Below are 17,228 nucleotides of genomic sequence, written 5' to 3'. Positions count from 1 at the left end.
CCACCGACGGGCCAGGAACCCGAAAAAGGTTGCATCCCGGTGTTGATGCATAAAAATCATCCCACCGCTCATAAGTTCTCCCACGCAGCGGCACCGACCGGTGGACGCCAGACGGTTGCATCCTTGAGCCGGAATGGGAAGGAAGTTGGGAAGAAAATCGTACAAAAAAAACGAACCTCTATACCAACCTCTTGTCTTGTCCTGGCGGCATCTTCTCACCGCCTGTTCCATTAGCTCATGTTTCGAAAAGGCGAACCGCGAGCGTTCACCACGGGTTCGAGAAGCTGTGAAACACATGGCCGTTTTACAAGGATTTTCTCAACTTCATCTCGGGGCGCTTTGGTCGCTGTGTGTTTTTTTTTGTTTTAATTTATTTTTCGTTGGCTCCATTATTGTTCCGGTTATTCCTTTTTTGTCGTGTTTCCTCGGAGCATATTCCATCCCACCGTGAGTGGTTCGGATGGAAAGTTACTTTTCCGTATGCACGGTTGTTGGCCTTCGAGCAGAGCCTTCCTTCCTTCCTTCCTTCCTGTTTGTGTGATGAGACTCTTCCATCCTCTATCACTGTTAATCACTATCGTTTTTATGTGTAAAAGATTACTTCGAGTTCGCTTTCTCACTCTCTCTCTCTCTCTCCAATCAGTCGCGTTTTCGACCATTATGTCAGCATCGCTACTGTAATTTCCAACCCCGGGAGGGATTATCAACAACCCGCGAGCCCAAAAACCACAGCCTACTGCGCAGAAAAAGCGTATCGAGAGCCACAAAATTTGCCATCCGTCGCGACCACACGGCCTGCTCCATATGGCGACCGTTCGCGTTTATGCTTTACACTTCGTTTCTTTCCCATCCAACCTGACGCGCGCGCAGCGTTCCCGTGAAGGGTTTTTTAGCCTTTGCCGTCCGCATCGTGCATTACTTCCCAGCCTACCCGTCTACGAAACGGCTGCCGTTGCCGTGGGAAGCGATCCGATCCGAAGCACCGACCAACCGAAGGACGTGCGAGAGACGTGAGAAGCGCGAAAGGAGCAAAGAAGCCCTGGGAAATGGATGGCGATGCACTCGAAGGAGCAAGAGTGCAACCCATCGCCAATCGCCGCCAGATGCAAGGTGCTAAAAGATCATCCGTCTCCGGCAAACCATCGCGATGGATCCTGGTTAGCATCTGGTGCGAGAGGGAGTTATGATTAACGGGAACGACCGACAGCAGCAACCAGGAGCCGGATGTTTCTCGTCGGGGAAAAGGGATCAATACGAAAGTTCCCAATCGCCAAAAAGGACTCTCAATTCGTGTGGGATGATGTTAGACAGCGTTGGGAAATGGATAGTAACTTTTATCGTGTGGTGAATAAGAAAAGAAAGAATATGTTTTCATTTTCTTACATGCCGCAACTCATAAATCGTTCACAAATATCATCAATTAAAAGCTCATTAATTAAACATCGGACAAAAAGTTCCACCAGCTGCTCAATCTAGAGCAAACCTGACTTACTGGTTCAGCGAACTCCGCAGCAAAACTTTTTCGATTATCTCACCCTCCTATGCATCCCTCCACACATCCTGCCGGACGATGGGTCTTTTGGTTGCGTTCTGGAAGTTACCGAAGCCAACACAACAGAGATTTTAAATAAAGCCCAACATCACCGCCGGACCGGCGTGGCATGACAGTGGAGTAATTAAAAAATGTCCTCACCACTGCTGCCGTTTGAAGCTGGCGGATTATTTCAGATTCCAGGCCAGGGCGTCAACGCGACCAAAGGTCACGCGGTCGGTGCAGTGTTTGGTGCACGTTGCATAAGAATCCCGGAACACGGGTGTTCACCGGCAAAGCGTCCCGAAGGTGTCGTTGATCGCCGCCCTCGTTCCGGTCTAGTGACGGGCGCATTCCTTGGCAAGACCAAGAAAATCCCCCGAAAACGCTGGGGTTGTGAAGTAAAATAAATAAAACCAAGCTACCCGCGCGAGTGTGTTGGTTTGGTTGTGCCGGTCAAAGGAACACGAAACACCTTCCCTTTTTTTATACCCTGCATCCCGGCAGGATTTATGGCCAAGGAGAACTCACGGCCGTGTAAGAAACGGCAACGGCGAGCAGGTTATCAACTTTTCCGACCCAACTGTGCGCATCGCATCCCGAGATGGCACCAAAATGGATGCCGTGGGCGGCATCAACCAGCAAAGGGCTCTCTTTATCTTTCTTTCTCTTTCTCTCGCGTCTTGGTTAAAGAATGCCGGAAAGCTCTGTAGAAGGATGCTGGCCACGCGAGGATGTAAGAGACCCTGGAGGGCCGTAAAGTTGGGCTGATATTAACAGTTTCCTATTTTTAAACACCAACACCGAACAGTGAAATATGGAACCGTTTGGTGGTCTTTAAGCGGGATGTACCGCGCGGTCCTGAATCGGGGACGTTGTTTATGGCGATCAACAGGGAAGGAAATATCTTGATGGCATATTCCGTTCCGTGGAATTCCTCGGAAGGTTGCGTGGAGAATGGAACGACAGAATGGATTGTTGAATTTATTCGAAAGTTAGTTATGATTAAGGTAAGCGATCGAAATCTCACCCCCAATCGAGATATGAATCCTTTATAGGACGAAAGCAAGGCGTTCTCCATGCGAAATAGGTGAACAAACGAAGCAACAACTCGGAAAAAGAGATATAAAAAATAAATCGCTTGCTTATCGCGGAGCCAGCTTCAACTTTCTGTCGCCAACAAGTGACCAAGCGAGATTGGTTCGTTTCGCATGGCACGTCCGCAGCCTGCATCGATTATTCTACCCAGTCAATGTGTCGCCATGGCAGCCGTCAAAAAACTACCACCGCTCCGGATGCTCTTATTAAAGATTCTTCGTGTTCAGCAAGCATAGGAGAAAAATCGCACACGTTCTTCTAGCGGTGTATGTTTGCGTGTGTGTGCCCGTGTGTGCGTGGTAATCGTCCTGTGTCGTCCTGATCGAGCTCCATAACACTAAAAACAGTAAACCGCTAACCAGAACGCCAAACAATCTACCGGGATCGTCCATCGGTTGGTGGCCAATCGGGAGCCATCGGGGCGAAAATGAAAATCATTTGCGGGGAACGAGATAAACTTTTACCATAAACACCTTCTGGCTGAGCGTTGGCGGAATGTCCCCGTGGACGGGGGTGGACGAACGTAAAAATGGCGAACGATAAGCATCTGCTGCAGCAGGCGGCCGGAGAAATCACACCGACTATGGTCGGTTTCTAACGATTGTCTTCCCAGCGCTCCAAGCTACAAAGTGTTAGTACTGCATTAGTATCGTTTATATAAAAAATAATGCCCAACCCATTACGGGACATATCGGGTGGTATTTCCTTCAACGATAAGGTGCTTTTCCGACGCCAAATCGAGCTTAAAGAGGCGAAATATTGAGAATAAGACTAGCGTGATAACGGCAACGCAACGATTGCACGAAACTTGAAACAAACTTTCTGCCTTTCCCAATTTCGTCCGGTCACTAGTTTAGTAATTAAAAACAATATTCTTAGTAACTCTCGCTTCCATTCATAAACCTGATTCGAGCGAAGAAGTATCTCACAAGACCATCACCAAAAGGTGCCTTATCAGCAGGAGCTGCTCTGTCTTCGGTGATAAAAAAAACACCACCTCAGAAGAAACCCTTTCCAAGAACGTGTCCTGGCATAAGATGACGAAAGATAGTTTCTTTTGCGCAACTAACCTTTTATCCTGTCACGACCTTCAATGGCTGGTCCCTTTTTTCCGTCCTCTCGCAATTTTCCTGCGCGGCACCAAAGGATGTCCCACGCGTCACCACGTGTAGGTGTTGATGTGCTTCATTTCTGGTCTCGCCCCATACAGGACTTCTCGGGACGGTGTGCACATTTTGCACATTCTCATCAGCACCGGGTTTCGGCATCGGACACGGACTGTCACATCAAAGGGTACGGTGCTGGGGTGGACTCCCTATGGCCTCGTCCTCCGTCGTTTAATTAATATGAAACGTTTCCGTTCCCGCCACCGGTACCGGCGGCCATTGTCTCCAGAAACCACCCCTTCGCGGACCGGAAGAATCGTCCGTTTGGTCCGTCGGGCTTTTCTCATCTCCGCAGTACGCAGCCACCGCATCAAACCGTGCGCACGCCTTGACACCTGCCTATTTCCGGCCATCAATCATGCCATCGCACTCGACGGATCCTTGGCCGGTACTTGTTGGGTTCGTGAGACAAAAAAAAAAGTAGGAGCGGAAAAAAACTGCCCCTGCGCCCTTCGGCCTCGAACCGGATGAAGGAAGTCATCAACATTAGGAGCCGGTACAATCTATCTTGCTTCCCGAGTTTTTTTTTCTCCTCCTTCGGCAAAGAAAGAGGAACATATGGACAAGCAGACCTTCATCTCAAGCCATATGTCGTCCGACAGGAAGACGGCTTACTTGGTAGAAGAAATCACGCTTTAACCGCATGACCGAGGCATACACGAGGCAACTATTCCACCAGTCGATGGAAAGCACCGCTTAAACACACCGATTTCGAGGACCACTCTAGTCTTATCACTCCCGAGGACTTTAGAGAACATCCTCACTCCTTTGTTCGCCCAATCACGAACCATTTCCAACTTGAACTCGTTCCTGAAGGGGGTTTGTTGCGTCCATTTCAACTTTCAGCTTCAACCCGCAACGGGCCAACTTACGCATGCCAGGTGATGTGCCGTTGACCGAGCGATTCATCTGGGGAGTTCCAGAGCGCCCTACGAACAAACTTTGCCGCAAGTTCAAGACATTCATCTAAAGCGTGCCAGAAGGATCTGACTTACGCTCGAGCATCCCACGGGGTCCTTATCTCGGTGCAATCCATTCGGGATTGCACTCCAAGGTGCAAGGGCCACTTGCACCCGATTACTTGCGCCACGAAAGCTGACCACACGAGCCCCGGGTGGGAAACGGGTTTCGGGAAAATTGTTTCCCGGCTTTCCCGACTTTCCCGGCTCTCGAGCGCTGCGAGCGTGCGAGCGTCCTTTACCGGCTGGCTTCACTCGAGGATACCACTCGAGGAAATATGAACGTGCAACGGGGAAAGTTTCCGAGCACAGCTAACCCTCACACACGCACACACGTGAGCGTGCCTCCCTGACCGTATGTGAAGGATGTTAAAGGGCTAAAGAAAACTCAACGCCTTCGCGTCCATGCCGAAACCGTGCTCGATGCCGAATGGAAGCTATACTGACGCAGTGTTGGAAGCACGATCCATAGCCTACTGCGTTGATGTGTGCGAACTGAACATGTGTTTAAAAACTCATAAGCAAAGTTCACGAGCTCACGAGGCTGAATGAAATGCAGTTGCACTGTTACGGTGCTGCAAGTGCACGAGCTGCATTCAAGCGTTTTACGTCCCGTTGCACAACAAGTGCTTATTGTTTGCACTCTTATTTTTTTATTTCTTCTTTTCCCGCTTCTAAGAATGCGTAATAGAACGCCACGATGGGAGGTTTGCGAATGATGCGCGTTATTGTATCTCTGAGAGGTGGTGCTTTAATTTCGAGCCATTCGAGTGGCAATCGGAATAAAACCGTCTCATGAGCCACCATTAGCCTAAACACATATTTGGCCACCAGAGCAGAGAGTAAATAGCCAAAAATAGCACCGGCAACCGTCGATTGCGGCCCGTAAAACGTTAATAGCATTGCCGTTGATTCGAACCGAGACGCCCATCTCGAACAGTACATTTCATTTGTCCCTCGCAAGGTGCTCGAATCGCAAACCCAACAGCGTCGCTTAAAGCTGCCAAACAAGAAGCCAACCAACCGCACGCGCACGGCCATCAAACGCGCACGAGGTGGAACTTATCCGATGAATCCGTAATGTGGCGCACCGAACGTTTTTATCCGTTCCGCCGGTACAAATGCTCATAATTTTTCCGACCCCAAACCCACCCGGTGGCTCGTTCGGGGTTTGATTTACTCACGCCCGACTCCGGTTCCGCCTCAGTTCGCTTGACCTTCCGGTCTATTGGTGGAAGTCTTCTCATACACTCGCAGACTACACCAGCAGAACCGTCCTTTCCGGCGGCTATGGGCGCTTCTTGTGCGTGGGTTTGCTTCGAGAATAAATTCGAGCCTTCTTCGTCTCCCAGCCAAGATTGGGGCTCACCCCAACGAGGACAGTTTTTACGTTCCTTCGCAACGCACCGTCGATTTCGCCGTGAAAACGTGTCCGAGACCAAGCCGGGCAGGTGAGACGAGAACGCCCCCTGCGATACGATGAAAGTTGTTCCGATTCGGGGAATAAAACCTGAAGATAAATTGCTTCTTTTCGTGCTTTATGCCGGGTGGCTTTTGTGGGGATGATTTTAGCGCCCGGGCTTGTGTTTATTTTTGCGCGATCGATTCAATTACCCACCCCCGGAATTAAGGGCTGTTGGCAGAGGGGGGGGGGAGAGGGAGGAGGAGGAATGGACATAAAAGAACCGCCTTTACCAGCAATCAAGACAAATCCACTCAAATCAACTAAATCCGTTGAGGGAACCTCCGTAACTCAGCGTCATCCTGGGGTGGGAAAATGTCGTCCATTAAACGACACAGAATCGTGGCCGTTGTTGTGTTATAATTTAAAGCAATTATTACAGGCGTAGAATCGTAAGCCAACAAATTAGAGAAAAATCAAGCGAATGCTAGACGTTTCAAATCTCTAATACGCTTTAATTTAGCCGTTCGAATGAGCCAGAAATTCATTCAATTAAAATCGACGAAAGCGCCCCCACGGGTGCTCATCAACCGGAACTCGGCTGGGTGGAAGCCTGAAAGAAAAGTTTTCCACAGCCCTCAGAATAGACAAATTAAAAGCTCATAAAGAAAGATCGTGCACGATCTGCGGCAGCTAATAAGAACAGTTCTAACGGCGCTGGGAAAACGCTGCGAATGGCTTATTCATATTCAATCCGTTCGTCCCACCCTCGCACACACAAACGACTCCCACACCAAGGGCACTCCCGGGATGGGAGTTGGGCTTTGCGAAAATGTGTGCACCCTTTTGCCGTGCCGTGGGAGACCCAACTAATTGGCTGCCGTAAACGGGTCCTAATCGTTCCCGGTCCGGAACGGCAACCTACCCTCGGAAGGTACACAAAACCACCCCCACCGGTGGGCTCTAACCCTTGGCCGGCTCGTTCCCGATCGTTTTCTTTGTTCGGTCCGATGCCGGTGGGCTTTCTCGAGGGAGTCGGAATGCCGGTAAGTTTGACTTTTACGATACTTCAACCCAGCCTGGCTACGGTCTGCTGGATAAAGATGAGCAGCCCCCAGAGCGGTAGGAAAACTTTTGCACCAGCCAAAAACAGCTGCAAAGGTCAGCCGAATCGAAGCGGTTCACTCTGATGTCTGACGCGTTTTGGGGAGCACGGCTGGCACATCGCGTACAAGGCGGATGGCTGGAGTGATTGAAAATTTGTATTCACTTCAAGAAACCGCCCGGGATCGTTGTGTTCCTGTTTCCGGTGAACTTCCTGTGCGCTTCCTCCATTACGGTTGAGCATATTTTATAGAATGGCTTCCATTTTCCCGTGCACGGCGAGTGGGTTGGATTTTCTTAAGAAATATGAATTCCACGAAGTTTGCTTGACGGATGACAAAAGAAGAGAACATTCAATACCCGTTCGGATGCTGCTTCTCGTTCGTCGTAGATGCCATGCCCACAAACGCAACGTAATCCGTTCCATTCCCGGGAAAAGGCTTGTCCTCCGAAATCAAACACACCCATTCAGCAGCAGTTATGGGCCACACCCGTGGGCGAACCCCCACGCACGACCGGTTGGTTTTCGGGGAAAAAAGAAGATTACCGATTCCGAATGCGCCCAATAAACGCCACCTTGGAAGACAGGCTGATGGAGAGAAAAAACAACAAACTCCAGAACGAGGGAAGAAAGGACCTAACGGACGGATTTGTCACCAGAATGCGAGACACAAACACAACGTGGTGGAAAAATCATCATCGCGCCACCACGATACTTGACTCCTGTTACTAATGATGATACCAATTTCCGGTCCAGGAAGCATCCCGATGGAGACGGAATCCGGGAAAACTCACACCCCTTCGTACGCGTGGGTTAGGACTTGGGACAAAAACAAAAACAAGTCCATTCGGGGGTGGTAAAAAAGCGGCCAGAAAAACTGATCGGCTGTTATTTAATTCTGTGCCTCATAATTGTCATTCCACGCCGCACTTTCACCGTCAAAATATTTGGTAACCGGAAGCCGACCTCTTCCCAATCCCTTTCGTGTCGCTCGTTGGACGGCTCGGTACCGACGTGGAAAGTGAAGACAAAAAACGACGCGGCTAAGTCTCAGAAAACGACCTCCGGAACCGGTTTTGATGATCGATTTTTCCGCCCGGACGGGACGTACGATCGCAATCGAACATGTGTTTTCCGTTCGCGTGAGCGCGTCCGCGCTGTCACATCGTTTCGAGGTGGAAAACCCCTAACATGGGTCACATTCGACGTCAAACGCCGGAAAATTGACAAAAACACCGGGTCACCGAAGGTTGGGAAAACGTTAGAAAGTGATCTCCGCTTAACGATGTCACTAAAAACGCCCGGCCGGTAAACTCGTAACCCCAACGCTCGTTCCAGACGTCAACTGGTGCGCGTAGTTAAAAGCCGACATCATTGGGGTTTGGTTGACGCCACGTACCACCCACGGTTCTAAAGGGGAGAGGCTTCGGGTTCATATTTCCCTTGAGTACAACGCGTAAATTGCATCGGGGAGGTCATTCTACACGAATCAGGCGCTCGGCGGCTCGACACGAAATCAACGCCAACGTAGCAAATGACAATTAAATGATATCGCTAGATATTGGCACAAAAACATGACGTTATTTTAAAAAGCGGAAGTTCCTCAAACAGATGCCAGATTTTGGGCCTTTAGCATATAACACCATTTGATTATTGCGCTTTACAATGGTTGCTTTGCTAGAGAATTATTCGTACCCAGTGTGGCTCATTACATAGCATAGTAGGCTTAAAACATATTCAAACATTCAGCTCGTAAAGATGCGTTATAAATGAAAGCGTTTCTTATTTTTATTAGCTTCCAAGAATGAAAATACTCCCAGCTTCGTTCAATTAAAACGCAAACGTCTACATTTGCGACGAAACCCTCCCTTCAAGAGTGCTCAACCAATTGATAGAAAACTTTTCCACCCTGGCGTTTCCGACGCCACGACCAGGCGACGCCAGTTTCCCATGTTTGCGGAGCTCAGTCAGCGTGCGCATGCAAAGCATTTAAATGTGAAAATAAGGAAATGAGCCGTAATCAGACAAAAACACACTTCCGACCCGTGGAATCTCGCGCGCCTCGTCGGCACCGGGACGGGAGATCGCGCGAAAAAGATACCCCCATTAGGCGCAATTCCAACGCCAACGCCCGACACAAACGAGATGTAGCGGAATCAACCCACCATCACCGAGACGGCATGCTGCGAAATCGCAACCCATCCGGGACGCGACGGGACACTCTCGTCAGCAGGAAGTGCAAATTAAACGCTCGCAAACAACGCCGCACAACTGCTTTCCCGTGAGTGCCATCACGAGAGCGGAAGCAGCGTGATGCTTTCCGGGAATGAACGATGCGATGCGCCTCGACCGGTAAAAGGACCTTGCAGGGATGCTGCAGGATGCACCGGCCTTCTCACACACTTTCGCCCGAGTGGCCCGAGACTTCCGGGCGCTGTACGACAGCAAGGCAAAAAAAAAGGACAAGACTTGAGGGTTCCTCGAGCCAACCACAGGGTGCTTTTTGGGCCACTTCTCGATCAAGCGTAGGTGCACTCGAACGCAGGGCGCATTAGGCCCAAAGCGAGCCCGCAGACCTTGCTACTTGCACACACAAAAACACACCACACATCCGGTGACCCAAGGAAGCATATTGTTCATTCGTGAGGGATTTGTTTTCCATTTCGAGCCCGGTCTCTGGCTTGTAGGCATCCCGACACCAAGTCCTACTCCCGGGGGGCATTCGTAAATGGAAGGTCATTTCCGTTCTCGTGCGAATGGGACCACTCCTGGTGGGAGACAACGATGATGATCCTGAAAGCGCACAATAGCCTGTCTGGGTGCGTCCTGTGAGCCGGAACCCGGGTGCGATCGGAAACGAAACGATTTTGCGAAGCGTTTCATATTCGATGTTCCTTTCTTTTTTTCTTGACATGGCTGTAGAAGATGAATCCTTTGCTTTAAATGTCATTAGTTTCTTTTTTGTCAACCCTGCTTGTTGCGTGATTTTCTTCCTCCATCAGCTTCGTGCAATCAATCTCATATTTCAAATGACAACCCAGCCAAAGTGCTTCATAGAGTGTCGATAATTTGATTATACGACACACGCAAAATTGGCTGCATTAAATATAAACCCCATTAAGCGCTCTCGAAACCGTCCGTCCCTTCTAATCGAGCAACCCATTAAAGGTCGTACAGGCAGCACTTTACGCAATGAGCTGAAAACGCGCGTCCCATCACGTTCACCGGTGCTTTAAATTGAATCTTCGCGCCAAAGTTCGCACCCGGGCCCGGATTTTGCCACCCAACGCATGAACCCATTCCGGCACGCATCATCATCATCGTCGTCGTTGTCGTCGTTGGCGACTCGTTAGGCCACATTGTCACCTTGCGTGGCACACGGTGACAATGGTTCGCGTGGTCCATCAATTAAAATGCCATAAACGCGTGTAGAAAGCGCACTAATTCCCAAACCTACCCTTCCAACGGGCAGAGGTTATTTGGTGCTAGAAAAGCCAGAGCACCCGATTCCGATGGTGCACTTTCGATTTTTCACGCCCTCCATCCCACAAGCTCCATCCATTCACGGTGCCGTGCGTAATTGTGCGCAATGGAAACCCGTTCCAAGGGAAATTTCAGCGCATTGTAAGGAAATGATATGACCGGCTTGTGAGAACTTGTCATTTGGGCGCGAGGTCTTGGGATGGGATGTAAAAGAGGCTCGGGAAAAAAACATAATGGCACCGCGTATTAGAGAGCACGTGCCTGGGAACGCATGTCCATTCACAGCGAACAGGTTGCCGGAGTGCGTTCGCTTCCGGTTGAGAGAAGATGCAAAACCCGATGCACCCGATTGCAATCCAAGGCGAAAGCGAAATCCGAGGCCCGCTTCCCAGCTCTCAGCGGCGTGGAGATCCGTCGCGTTCTATTTCTACGCACATTTCGGACGTGGAGAAAGTGAACACGCGTGCGGGAGAAAGTGCGCTCAATGGTGGGTGAAAATGAAATAAAAATAAAAAAAAAACTAGACCAAACTCGTATCATCTTCGCACTCGATCGACTGTCGATAGCAAGGGGGCAAATTTTTGCTCCAGATAAGCGAGATGATCAATTGGCGCAAGCAATCGATCGTATCCATCTCGGTAAAAGAGAAACATCCGTGAAAGCCGAAAACTTGTCCTTTTGCTTAGTATTTTCCATTCCATTTCATCTCATATTGAATCAATACAAAGGACTCTTAATCTCATGGAGCGTAAGGATAACAGCCTAGGATCGTTTGTAAAGTACACTTCCACGAAGCCGCACGTTCGCGGAATTTTCATTAACCGATCGCAGTGGAAAAATAATCCTCTTCTACGGCCGATTCGGAAAAACGACCGACCACTTCAACACGATTACGACAAAATCTCCCGTGGTTTTTCACTACCAGGAAATCAAAACCCACTCGAAAATCAGCGTGAAGCTGTAATCAAACACCGTTCCGGTGGAAAAACAGGGAGAAGATCGTTCAATATTATTACCACACCATCACGCAGATTGGTGGCGATTCGCTGAATTCACTCAACAGGAACGGATGGAAACACAATCCGTGTTGTTTTAAATAATTTATTCATTGTTCTCACCCGATTATGTCGTCCTTTGACACCTCGCGAGGCGTACGGGTCCTTCGTAAAATCTCACTCGAAAAAATAAATCAAACGATTGTTATGAATTGAATTATTTACAGTTAAATTATCACCCGAGCGGTAAAGCTACAAACGCTATCGTATCATTTAATCACGCCATCGAACACCAATCACCACGATGTGTGCATGTGTGCAGGAAAAACCATCCCAATGACCGAACGGGGGGAATCTCGTGAATGCAAATCCCGCCAGCAAAACCGGCGTAACGACTTCATTATGGTAAAATAAACATTTGCTTTTCATTACTATCACCCGGCCCCTCCAGGTTGGGTTGGGTTTTGCTCTTTTCCAAACCCTCGGTCGAGGTTCGCCGACAGCTGGCAAAACATTGGGCGCATTTCCACTAGCGCTATTCCTTCACTTCTTCGGCTTGGTTCGCATATTTGTTCGCTTCTTTGCCGCTGCTGCTGCTGCTGCACAAGCAGCGATGCAATTCCTCGCGAGTCAAGCACGCGGAATGGACACCCTAATGCAGCCGATGCGTGCAGCACGATCACATCTGGGCCTCGGGTGGCAATGCCCTTTTGGTGGTGGTAAGAACTCGTCCTACTTTCCATCAATCGAAGCCCTGCAGCCGAAGGTTTCTTGGGTTTGGGAAGTTGTATTTTTAAGCGCAATACGCCTCCAAGAGTAAAAGAATTGAGGGCTATTTCGGGACGCAACATCTCACCCAGGTGTCGTCACAGGTAAAACACCGACGTAAGAACCAAAAGAAGGACATACAAAAAAAACTACCGATCAACACTTGTCCGGATGCACGTGTGGGAGAAGAATGTGGACAAAATGGACAACGCACTGGGACAGAGGAAAAAAGTCCGCCGCCCGGAAAATGCAATTGAAATCGAACGACCTCCGGGTCCGGCGACACATCGGGGGTGAAAACATCGTAAAAATTGACTTCGATTGTGCCGACTTCCGGTTGCGCTTTGTTTGCTGCCGCCATCGCTGCCACCGGCGGAAAGTGACCCGATCGAAACGGTTTTAAACACGGACGAACATTCGCGCTAATGGTCGTCTGCTTTAACCGGGTGTCCTTACGAACGACGAACGTTTCCTTATCCTTCCCGTAACGGCCCGTTATCGACAGACGGGTCCGGCAATTTTACGTCATTTGTCGGCCTTCTTTTCTCGCCGTCACCGCATCTGACGGACCGCGTCCCAAGGACCTTTCGGGGCCTGAAATTCACGGGCGCTTGCCAGGGTCTCAATCGGATCGATCGCACCAAAATCAACACCATTTACCATTCGGGATAGTTAATAGCATAGAAAATGGGTCGCCTTTCCGCTTCCGTTCAATAGAACGGCTCGCAGGAGAAAAGGAAAACCCGCTTGTGGGGCGTTTTTACTCCCGATTCTACCGATCTAGTAATTTGATGCAAAATTAATAGCGACCCCTCGGAATGGAATCACGACGCACGACGAACGCCAGTGGCAATGGAATGAGTAAATTTTTCATGAAAATGAAGTATCCCCCTGCTCGTCCAGGCACGCTTTCGCTCGAAGATGCTGCTTGTGCAAATGATGTGCACCGTCATTGGAATGAAATCGAGAGGTGATTTAAAATTACTTCATTAACGATGAGACGCTACCGAGAGGTGGGGTTTTCCATTACAGCAGATTTTCCTCCTACTCCTACTCCTACTCCTTCGTGCAATTGGTAGCACAAATGCGCGTACAAATGTCGCCTCGCATCACAAATGGAAACCAATTTCCTTCAGCTCGAATCGATCGTGCCATCAATTTCCCATCGATCGGACGATCATCTCTAGCTACCAGCTCGAACCTTCAAGTACCAGTGTCTCTTACGAGCGTTAAAGGTCGCTTGTGATGCGCCTCTACCACCTATAGACAGAAGCTCTTCTAGGTAAGCGAAACTGGCCAGCTTCGTCGGTATCGTGGGAAAATCGATACATAATAAACCGTCCCCTCAAAAGAGGAACCATCTCCCGCTAGTTGTTGTTGCGTTGTAGCGCCACAACTGCATCAACTCCCACCTGATCCACCGAAAATGAGAAAATGAAAGTGATCTGCTTTTTATCTACTCGTAAACCACGCACCATCGTCATGCCACCCACTCTGGGGTGGGTGCTTCACCGTGCGACGAAATCGAAAACTAATTACCTGGGAAAAGACCCTGTGATGTTCGGGGGATACTTTTTTCGTGATGACCATCACGGACCAAACCGATCTATTTCGCACCTTTCGAGTGTGCACACGCAATCGGTGGCTGATGGCACAGAGTGTGTGAGAGAGAGAGAGAAACAAAAAATCATAATAATGTTTACGTGCACGTACAAACATCGCTTACATCTCGTGTGACAGTGCAGCAACGCCGTAGTTGCTTAATGTAAGCGTCACTTTAATCCACGGTGCGAGACCCATTGGTTGGGTAATGCGATCGACAGCACATGAGAAAAGAGTTTTCCTTCGCTCACTGCAGACGACGTCACGCGCACGCATCACATTTTACATCACCGTGGTGTTTAATTTGCCATTTAAATAAAAACGTTACTTTTACCGGAAACCAAAACCATCCCGCTTGTAACGAAAAGCGACAACAACCGTGGAGTTTGGATAAAGCCACCCTATTACCGCGTAACAGCGTAGGGAATCTTCTGCATCGAGCGATCGCTAACCAACTTCACTTTTCCCACCATAAATTGACGCGCGTTATCAGTCATAAGTAATTCACTTTTCTCTCGCTGCCGTCTGCTAGTGTGCACAAACGAGAGGCAAAAAAAATGGTTTTTTTCATCGACACGTTACGACAATCGACCATTTATCCCAATCAACGAGCTCGATGGGTCCCATTTTGCAGCGAACATCCCCGTTTTTTTTTATTTTGCACCAACCTGCATAGCCGTGTCATCAATCACGCCAGCACCGTGAATCGTACGTTTGACGCTGGAAAAAAGGGGGGCGCAACCATTTTCGCTGTTGGGCCACAGCCATTTCATCATTTTATGACGGTTTTGTTCTGCAACGCGAAACACGAAAATGTGCCCCATTTCAATTCATTACACCGTTCCCAGCGCCATTCCGAACGACCTCTTCCCTCCTCGGAGACCACCCCGTTCCAGGCGAGTGGGTGGGTGGAATCTTTCAGTTTTTTTTCGCCCATTTTCCTTTCCTCCCCACCACCGGGTAGTTGCGCAATTTTCACCCGCCACACATCCCAGCTGAGTGTAACTGAATTATGAGTATGAAATTAATATTGAGCAACAACATTCTGCTCGAATTACGGCTCACCATCCATCCATTCGTACGGCCAGGGCAGCATCGATATGACCATCGGCAGCCCATCGCCGGTCATTTCTCGGCTTCTCGGTTCTTCTATCGCAACCTTCACACGAGTTTCACTTACGTGCCTGCTCGCGGGAATTTGCGATCCTTCGCCATCCCAGGCCACCCGTTATGCTTTCGTGCGAAAATCTACGCACCCTATGGAAAAGGTAAGCACCTCTGGGAAACGCAAGGTCCACAAGGAACGCAAACACGACACACAATCCATTGTTTCTGGGCTCGAATATCAGCAGGTGAAGCACAGGTACACGGACAGGTACGTGCGCTCTAGGCCTCGGTTCCGTCTTCGGTGCCTCAAGGGCTGGGCCCAAGCCGTGCCAATCCGGAAACCCGGGAACGGCATTGTCTAGCGATCATCTAGCGTTTCGGATCCGCCGTTTGGTCCTTCGAACCGGATCGGCTCAAACCAGGCCGTAAGATGACACCGTTTCCGTGTGGCGCGTGGAAAAAGGCCGGAAAGGGTTATCCCTGGAGTGGGTTGGTAGATTCGTGAATGTATCAGTTCATTGGCCACCAGTTCCCGATCAATCGCCGCAAGCGATCGATATTCATTTCACCGGTCGGTCGTACTTTGTGTGGCTTACGTAGTTGCATTGGGTGGCAGAATTTGGTTGCATTTTCAAAACGATGGAGACTCGACGCATCATAAGCGCCACACCTTCGGGATGATGATGATTAAGACGTTTGCAGGGCAGCTTAACCGGAAGGCTTGTGCCATTCACCAGTGCGTTAGCTGATGCGAACGAAATCCTAGCTTTGAGGGAAAATTTTATGCTTCACGGAGGAAATATGCACGCGTTACGAAATAAAGCCACACCGAGCTGCTTTTACTGGCTACACTCGTCCAGCTTTCGTTTGCCATTCACGCTTACCGAACGTACGTTTCACATTTGCGGTTGTGTTGCCGAAAGCACCAACGCTACCAACAGCTCCAACAGTGGAGCGTAAAAAGTGCAGTGAAAAGTTGGAAAATTCCACCCCCCAAACAAAGGGGCGCAACAAGGGAAGGATTTCCATAGATCATAAATTGCATCCGAAGCCGGTGTGGTGTTTTTCCTCCGACAAAAACTCCTATTGCTCTATGGCTCTGTGGCCACCGTTGGACGAGTTTCATGTTTATGTGGCGAGAGATAAGGCGGATAGACTCAACCCCCAACCATGCCATCCCTATTCATCGCAAAACCACCGTAGTCCTTGCGATGCTTTGCTGCCTAACCACGGCACGCAAACGCACCGGCAGAAGCCGTTCTGTGTGCTCAATGGAAGGCCTTTTTCGCCTGACAGCACGCATTCTGTGGCGTGCTTTACCATTATCTCGCACTCTTTCGTTCCTTGTTATTCGATTCCAGCAGGACACATATTTTACTATCCGCAACATCACGAGACAGTGTCACTTGGCGTACCATAATTAATGGCAACGAACGGCAACAAGAGTCGACGTGTCGTACCACGGAGCTAGAAGCCAGGTGGGTGGCTCCAAGCCGTCGTTGGCTGTCGTTAATGCTTCAGTTCTTCCGCCTCTGACGCAGAACGAGACTGACCCCCAGAGAGCACCCGCGAATGGTACGATGGCCCGGCTAGAGGACCACATCTTTCCTCAGGACGACTCAGGCAAACGTGCCAACCGGTACGGCTGGTCGCCTTGGAGGTGACTTATCTTTACGACGCTGCCATCGAACCGGCGTGGAATTGTCCCGGCCGGTAAAGAAGCCGGCCGGCAAGGTTGATCTAGACGCAATAAAACGGTTACTGACAAATGTTGTGCCGATTTGGGCACGACCAAGCGATGATAAAAACCATCGAAGTAGGCGTTTAACTCTACACAAAAGCAAACAGGTAAACGAGGTCCCATTTTGAACGCTTTAAATCGTTAGAAAGATACACTCTGTTGATGGATAATCAAACAATCCACGACTCAATAGTTGTTTATTGTTGGTAAGATGCGTTGTTGATGGAAAACGTGGAAAAACGGTCGCGATAAAGGGCACCGGTTTGTATAC

The sequence above is a fragment of the Anopheles nili genome, chromosome 3 (assembly GCF_943737925.1).
Source record: "Anopheles nili chromosome 3, idAnoNiliSN_F5_01, whole genome shotgun sequence".
In the NCBI taxonomy this organism is placed as follows: domain Eukaryota; kingdom Metazoa; phylum Arthropoda; class Insecta; order Diptera; family Culicidae; genus Anopheles; species Anopheles nili.
Note: the sequence above shows the minus strand (reverse complement) of the source record.